The sequence below is a fragment of the Penaeus japonicus genome, unplaced genomic scaffold (genome assembly GCF_977035675.1).
Source record: "Penaeus japonicus unplaced genomic scaffold, GWHDUDI00000001_assembly GWHDUDI00000014, whole genome shotgun sequence".
Taxonomy (NCBI): Eukaryota; Metazoa; Arthropoda; class Malacostraca; order Decapoda; family Penaeidae; genus Penaeus; species Penaeus japonicus.
The window spans coordinates 8,436,351-8,446,350 of record NW_028234416.1 but is presented as its reverse complement, the minus strand read 5'-3'; positions in this window follow the sequence as shown (position 1 = coordinate 8,446,350).

The following is a 10,000-nucleotide window of genomic DNA, read 5'->3' as shown; positions in this document are numbered from 1 at the left end:
CAGGTATGGATATATGCATCATAGTAGAGATCATAGTATACATATATATGATCATGACTAATGTATGAATTAGATCAATAGAATAACCCCATGTTAAGTAAAGTAGTAGAGATGTCTAATGCATTATAGAGATGACTAAGATCAGTATATGATTACATCGAAGCACGACATGATGGATGATGTTAGTATAGATGAGTTAGAGATATAAATATATATATAGTAGTACTATATAGTATAGTAGTAAGATATAATATATGTCTATGGAGAATACAGGTATCTATATGTAATGAATGTTCTCTTGAGTGAGTCAAGATGAGTAGTACGTAGGTGATAGTTACAGTAATTATGAATAGATACATATAGTATAAGTATTAACGGAATATTCTCGGTAGAGTATGTAAATGAGCATAGACATGAAAGACGCATGAATAGTCCAAAGCTATATGATTTAGAGCTGATTAATTATCATGAATCTGAATGTACAATCTTAGAAGCATATATCTATACTATATATTCTATGCATGTAGTATGTAGATAGATTAATGAAGAAAATGATGCTAGATCGATATGAGATGAGATAGCAGTACGTATATATACACGTATATATAGATGATACAGATTCGATATCATAAGACAGATAGCTAGAGTATGATGGTACGATGAGCTAGATGAGAGAGAGTTAAGAATGTATGTAAGTATATGCTTATATAGATTTATATAGACTATATGATAATCTGAGAGAGTAGATGATAAGACGATCACTTATCATATAGAGTATAGTATAATGCATATTTATAGTAATGCATTGGTGAGTATGATATATATATCATGCAGTAATATAGTACTAGGGAATGATTCGAACGATATGTGAGTAGACTATCTATACAGACGTGAATATAAAAATAGTATTAGTGAATACTAAGCATAGATACCCATTATATACAATAGTATCACGATGGATATAATATCTGAGTATCGCCAACTGTTATGAATACAGCTAGTCAGAGATGACGTATGAAAGATCGAATATATAGTATGAGACTATATTTACAGACAGAAAGAGAGAGAGAGAGAGAATCTATATATGATAGAGAACTAGAGTCATCATAGGATATTACGTATAGATAGGAGTATTTAGTATATTATTATGCATTGATATCTATCATATGTAGAGATGAGATTTGATGTATATTATGACGCTATAGATATAGGAGGTATTATATGTATAGAATAATGCATATGTTGAATATTAACTCATAATATGTATTTATAGTATTGCATGAAGTTTCGTACGATGAATTAGGAGTACATGTAATGTAGGTTTTAATCGATTAATATATATCTGAGTAATTATATGTCAATTAGTATGAAGATTAGTATATAGATGTATGAATATTGTATGTCTTCTGATGTACGAGACATTGAACATGAAGATAACGAAAGTAAAAATAGTAATTAGATAACTGCAGAGGCTATATATAATGCGTACTAGTATCAGTAGAATGAGTAAGAGTATTCATGTATCTGATAGTGTAATATAGAGATTTCGATGCTATAAAGCACGTATTCACCATATACTGTACGCAGAATGAGACGTAATGACATACTGAAGATGATATATAGAGTAAGGAGATGAGTATTAATGTAGGGGTATAGTAGTATGCAAGTAGTATATATTATATATATAAAGTGATATAGTATGAAGTAGCATGACGAGCCCTAGATCTATGTAGTATTGTAAGATGATGCGACTAGATAAGTAAGAAAATACATGACTTTGATAAGGATATCAGTAGAGGAGTGAGATAGAGATATGAGTGTACTGAGAGATGAGTATAGTAAGATATTGAGATATGATATATTCATAATGAAATATGCGATGACAGTACTAATATGCCTACTGATTTATTATATATACTATATAATATGTATATATAATAATTTTATAATATAATAGTTTATATATTAATATATATATTAATATATGTAAACTATATATATATAGCATTAAATATTTAGTAAGAATGTAGCGATAGTAAAAGATAGTATAGATAGTCGATCGTTATATATAATATATTACATATTATATTATACATAATATATGTGGCTAAATATATATATATTATATATATACTATAATAATAATTTATATATATATATTTCATAATTTTTATATATATGCTAATTTTTGTAAAAACATGTCTTAATAATTCATAAATATGTTATACTATATATATATTACTATTATATATATATATATTGTATTATACTATATATATATATGATATATCTATATATATCTATACGCGGCTGCCACACATTCTTGCCTTGCACAAGTGTGCCACACCTTTCGCTCTAGCTTTATCTGAATAATTTCCTCCGTCTCTCATGGATTATAGAAAAACAACGAAATAGAATAACACTCCATGATACACACTCACACACAACACACACGTCAATTCAACAACTTCACACACACACACACACACACCACATAATTTATATATTATATAGTATAATAATATATATTTTTATATTTATAGTATATGGATTATTATATTATTCAATATATATATATCTATTATATATATATATATATTAGTATTAGGTAATATGTAATATGTTGTCTTATAGTAATTTATATCTTACCATAATCATTATATGATAAATATCCTATACTATTCTTTAGATAATTTAAGTTGACTATAATCTATTTTTATATTATATATATAATTCTATAGTAATATTTACATAAACTTATATTTATCATATATATATATTTTTTTATATATTTAATATTATATAATAGATTTCCTATATATTTACATAATTTATACATATAATATCATCATATATATAAATATATATATATATGCAGGTAGACATTATCATCTTATACTTCATTTTAATATTTAAACTAGATATACTATCTTATTTTATTATATATTATTTATATATGATTATAATGTAATACATAATAGCTAATATATACACATATCAAATATATATATATATATATCTTATATATATTTGCTATATATATTGTATATATTATATCTTATATATATAATATATAGAATATATATATTATAATATCAAAGTTAACATACTTCTAGGTCTTTATATTGGGCGATATATTGTATAATTTTATATCTAAAGAGAATATTAGCTTTATATATATATATAATATAGATCTATTATATTATATTATATATATTAGAATATGTTCGTGTAGATATTTGTGTTGTGATGTGTGATGAGGCGTCTGTGTGCTATTGTGTAGTCGTGGTGTTGTCCGTGATGGTGTGTGTGATGTGTGAGTATTGAGTGTGTGTGTGTGCCTGAATCTTTATATGATATAGTATAAATATATATATATATTATTCATATGATATATATATTATATACTATAATTTATATATATATTATTGCTATATATATCTATATATATATATAATTATATATATATATTATAGATAAGAATATATAGATATTTATTAGGAATAATAGATGTATAGTATAATTTAATTTATAATGTAACTTTTTTATATATAAAATAATATATATAATATATATAATATATATATATATATATAAATTATATAATGTGCTATGATTGTGTGATGTGTTATTTACTTATGAGTATACCTTATATAAATATATAAATAATATTACTTATATATATATATATAATAAATATACTCTAATATATACCGATATATATATATATACATATATATATATATGTATATTTTCCATATAAATATATCGTAATTATGAATTATATACTATGTTTATTATTATATATATATATTTTATATATATATATATAATATATATATGATATTTACATATATCGTTATATGCATATATATGTATATAAATATATATATATATATATATTATATATATATAGTCTATATATTTCTATATATAGATATGCTACTTATTATTATTATAATATATATATTTTATACTATATATATAATTATAATATAATATTTACATTATATATATATTAGTATATATTATATATATATATTATATATTATATATATATATATCTATTGTGTGTGTGTGTGTGTGCTAGTGTGTGTGTGTGTGTGCTGATGCTGGTGTGTATGATGTGTAGTTGTGTGATGTAACGTAAGAATTGGTGTGTGTGTGGATGTGCTCATCTACGTAGTGTTATGGTGTGTTGTGTGTGATGCTGTGGCTGTGTATATGTGATTTATATTTATAATATATATATATATATCATATATATATATAGTATATATATATATATATTATATTTATTTGATTTATATATAATATTTTGTATATTTAAATAATATTATCTATATATATATCTATTATATTTTATATATTATTCATTATTATATGTATTTTATTTTTATATATGTAGTGTGTGTGCTGTTGTTGAGAGTTTTATGTGTGTGTGTTGTGTGTGTGAGTGTGTGTTTGTGTTGTTAACCTTATTGTTCACATATGTGAGTTGGTGTGTTATGTGTATACACATCACACACACACCATTCATCACCTCCACTTTTACACACACACACTACACACACAACGACTACACATATATATTATAATAGATTATATATTAATATATAGATATATATATATATATATATATAATATTCTATGCCATATTCTCTATTCAAATGATGTAAAATATATCCCTTTATATTCATATAAATATATCGTATCTAATCTATCTATCACTAATCTGTAATATACATATTATCTAAATATATAGTTCTATCTAATTATCTTATATTTATATATATTATTATAAGTTTTAATATTGTATTTTATATATTAATATATTAATATATATATATAAGATTTATATATATACAATTTATATGTCATAGTATATATTTATATGTATATTATCCTAGATATATCTATAACATTTGTATAGATATAAGACATTATATATAATTTATGACATATATGATAAAAATATCATATATATTGATTATTATACTATATCATTTTTATTTTTATATTATTATGACGTAATGAATGTATGTACGTATGTATGCATGTTTGTACATATATATATATTATATATGTGTATATATATATATCTAATATTGTATATATTATATAATATGATATAAGTAATATTTGTAGAATATTATATAAATATATATATATTTATATAATATTATAGTAGTATAGACGTAATATATTTATAATTTAATATAATATATTATATACTATTCTTATATATTATTATATATAAATATATATGTAATAGTATTATAATATATAATTTACATATATATTATTCATATATATAATATATATATATTACTTCATATATATATATATATTGATTAGTATGTATGTACGTATATGAGTAAGCATGTATGATATAATTATAGATTGTAGTATATTTATTATGATTACTTATATACCTATTATATATTGCTATAATATATATATATATAAATATAATAGAGATATATAGCTCCTATGTGTTACAGTGTGCTAGTGTGTGTGTGTTGTTGTGTGTGATGTCGTCCGTGTGTGTGTGCTGTGTGATCGTGTGTAACTATATACTATATTAGTCACTATATATAGTAGTTATATATATATTTAATATAATATTATATATAAATTATATACATATATGGATTACTTTAATTATAATTCTTTATTCTTTGTATATTTAAATATTATCTTATATATATATTTTTTTTTTTTTATCTTTTAACAGCGGCTTATTTTCACTGTACTGGCCCACAATTTAATGTATTTGTAGAGAAAATTTGCAATGTTTTTTTGCTTGTGAAGTGATGTGTGAAGCGTTAAGAGTGTTCGTCTGATGCAATCCTTGTGCGTTCAGCTTTGAATCCCATCGTAAGCTTTCAAAGCGAGGTTAGCTGGCTAGACCCGCTCAAGCTCTAACCACTCTCCAACTTTAGAATCTATCTCGTGCCACCATCCTCAGCGAAGGTATGTCCTTATTCGTTCTTTGTGATGCTATCTAATGTCGTCGTAATAATTTGATAAGATCTTGTTTAATCGTTCTTATACAAAATTGCACATGAATTGTCACGATCATTTACTTTTTAGTTATTGATTGCCTTCTTTGCATTGCTCTATTATATATCTGAAATAACCCTGCTCAAACCTGCATGTGATTGACTGACTCCGACTTTTACGAATCTTGTCGTCGTTGAGCTGATATGGGGCTGTTACTTTATTTTATTTCTGCCAATTGAGAAAAGCTACTGATTTTGTAAGAGAGGGCTTGCAACTTAGTATTCGATATTACTGTAAATTAACTTCTTCGAAGATTGCGCACTGTCCACAATGCGCTCCTTCGCTAACTTTTCTTGAGAATGTATTTTGTGCCCGAATTATTGTTATCGCATTGTATTTTATTCTTTGTATGTTCGCCTATATATTTGTAGAATATATGTTTATAGTACAATATATTGTGGTTATTATAAAACTTGGATATCGTCAAAAAGATTATATAATATGTTGATATTTTGAAACGGAACTAGAGGAAATACACGTGAGTATCTTACGCAAGAAATAACCCTAAACCTCAACAACATTATATCTATATATAATATATTATATATATATATATATTTTATATATATGATATATATATACTATATAACTATACAAACTACACACACCAAACAACATCACACATACACTTGACACTACACACACACACACACACACACGACCACACATCCATATATCATTATATATATGATATATATATATATATTATAATTTTCTTTATTATATAATTATATCAGCTATATAATAATATACTATTATTTCTATCAATGTATATAGTGACAATGATTGTTATATATCATTTTTTATATATTATATCATATTATATATTTTATAAATCAGTTATAATTTGTGTGTGTGTGTGTAGATTCGTGTATCGTGTTCTCTGTGTATGTGCGTCGTGTGTGTTGTGCGTGTGATGTGCGGTTAGTTTGTCTAATTATTGATATAGAGTAAATATAATTAAGATATAGTTTTTATACTAATATACTATTATATATAACTGTAAAGACATAATATATATATATTATATATTCTTATATATAATATTTATATTTATATATATTTAATATATATTTCATATTTTTATTTTAATTATATTTATATATATATGGTTATTATACTAATATCTATATTCTATCTATCTATCTATCGTATTCTACTCTATTTATTATTATTTATTATTATTTTATAGATTATTAGTATTAGTAAATAGTATTTTAATATTATTAGTATATTACATATTGTATATATTTACTTTAATACTAATACTATCATATATAATATATTTTTATATAAATTTTTTGTATTACATATTATTATATATTATATATATTAATATTTATATTGTTGTGTGTGCGCCCCCCCCCCCCCCCCCCACCCCCCAACCCATTTATATTCGAGTGCTGTGGGTTGCAAAAGCGTATAGTGTAGTCGGGTGTGTGATGTGATTTTGGGTGTATCTTCGGCGACTATTTGGTGGGTGGTTTTTAAGTGTATGTTGTGGTTTGAGGTTGGTGTCGGGTGGGTGGGCTTTTGTGCGGTTTATGGTGGTGTGTGTAGTAGTTGTGATGTATGTGTGTGGTGGTATGCTAGTTTTGTATTAAAAATTTTTAATGTTTAAGGGGGTAGGTTGTTGCTATTTAATACTTTTGTATATGCTATATATTATAAGGTATTTATTAGTGTTGTTATGAAAGAGTTAGAGAGCTGTGTGATCTAGTGATGTGGATCGGTTGAGGTATGTGTGTGTAGAGAGAGCTGGATGTTGTGTCGTGAAGAATCGTGTTGTGATAGTTATCGCAATACACAGTCTCACTAGTCTATGACTCTCATCTCTCTGCCTCTATCACAATCATCTATAACTCATTAGCATTATAATATTAGTATATCTATCTCTACTATGTTGCAGTTTGTGGGTAATTGTGGTGTGGTGAAGGGTTGTGGTGTGTGTTGTGGGTGTGGATGAGGTTGTTGTGTGTCCATGATAGGGTGTAGTGTTGTTTTATTGGAGGAAATTGCGGCTTGGTGCGGTGTGTCGATGGATAATATCCATGTTGGTAATGTGTGTAGTGGTGTGTGTGTGTTGTGTTGGTGTGGAGGATGTGTGTTGTCAGGTTTTGTGGTTGTATGTGTGAGTGCTGTGTGTAAAGTGTGTGAGTGTATGTGGGGTGATAAGTTTGATATACATTGTCAGGAGGTTTGATGTGGATGATGTGTGTGTGGTGTGTTGGTGGGTTGGGGTGTGTGTTAGTGAGTATTTGTGTTTGGGTGTGGTTTTGTATAGTGTAGTGTGTTGTGTGTGTTAGGGTTAGTTGATGTGTGTGTGTGTTTGTAGAGTAGGTCCTCTGTGTAGTGTTGTTGTGGGTGTGTACTATTCTATTTACTATATCTTATCAGCATAGCTTCTGTCTTCTATCTAGGATTCATCTCCGAATCTCGTCACTCTCTAGTTCATTATATACATATATATATCTCTATTGGTGAGTTGAGATGTGGTCGTGGTCTTTGATGTGTGGTGTATCGTGTTGAGGGTATGTGGTGGTTAGTGTTTTTTGGGTGGTCGAGAGTAGTTGTCGAAAGGGAGATGGAGCTGTGTGGGTGGTGTCGTTATGAAGTTGTGTAGGCTATTATGTTGTATCTAACTCATCTATATCCTCTCTCTCTCTATCTAAGTAAACACTCTATGCATCTATCTAGACGTTATCCTCATATCTCTTACTCACATCACTCACACTCAAATCCATCTAACTTCTACTATAACTCATATCTATTTCTTAGTGATTGGTGTGTGTGATAGAGTTGTTTGTTAGTGTGTGTGTTTGAGGATAGTGTGGAGTTGTGTGTGATAGTAAGGTTAGTGTGTGAGTGTGGTGGATAGTGTATGGGTGTGTGTGTTATTGTTATAAAGTTGTGTGTGTGTGGGTGTTGGTAGTTTTGAGATGTGTGTGACAGTGGTGTGTGTGGTGTCTGTGAGAGATTTAGTGTTGTGAGTGTGTGTGGAGTCTTTTAGTGTGTGTGTGAGATTGGTGTGTGTGAGTGATAGATTGTGGTTTGTGATTTAGATAGTGAGATGTCAGTGTGGAGAGTGTTTGATTGAGTTTGTGTGTTGTGTGATATTAGGTGGTGAGAGTGTGTGTGTGGGTGTGGGATGAGTGTGTATTGTGAGTTAGAGTAGAGTTGAGATGTGAGAAGTATGTTTTATGAGGATTGTGAGTGTGGTGTGTGAGGATGTGATATAAAGTGTACAGAGTTTGTTAGAGTTTGTTAGAGGAGTTTGTTGTGATAAGAGAGTTTGTATGTGATTGTGTGTGAGTTGGAGGCTGAGTGAGAGTGTTTGTTTCATTGTGTGAGTGTATTTGTGAGTAGTTAGTGTGTGTGTGTGTGAGTGAGTGAGAGATAGAGTTTTTTTTTTTATTGTAGGAGTGTGTGTGTGATCTGTCTGTTTGATATTGTTAGTGAGTGTCGTTGGTCGGGTTTTATATAGATGTGTGGTGAGTTTTGTTTTTGAGTGTGGGTGTGTGAGAGTGAGTCTGTGTTGGACTGTGTGTGCTCACAGTGACTCCTATTATGAGCCTGAAACTATGTATCACTATGTATGTGAGACTAGGTGGGTCTGTAAAGACTGTGCAGTTTCTGTATAGTTTGATGGTGTTACTTTTTTGTGGGTGAGTGAATATTATGATTTAGTATCTTATAGGTTGATTTTGTGGGATATACATATATTGTTATATGAATTTAGTTATATATTATTATATGAGTGTTTAAATGAATATATATATATATATAGATAGATTGATAGAGAGATTGGTATAGTTATATATATATAGATAGAGATAGATAGATAGATTTATGTATATATATATATACATATAGATATATATATATTATATTTTTGATATAGAGTTTGTTGTTTTGAATATATAAAGAGATTTAT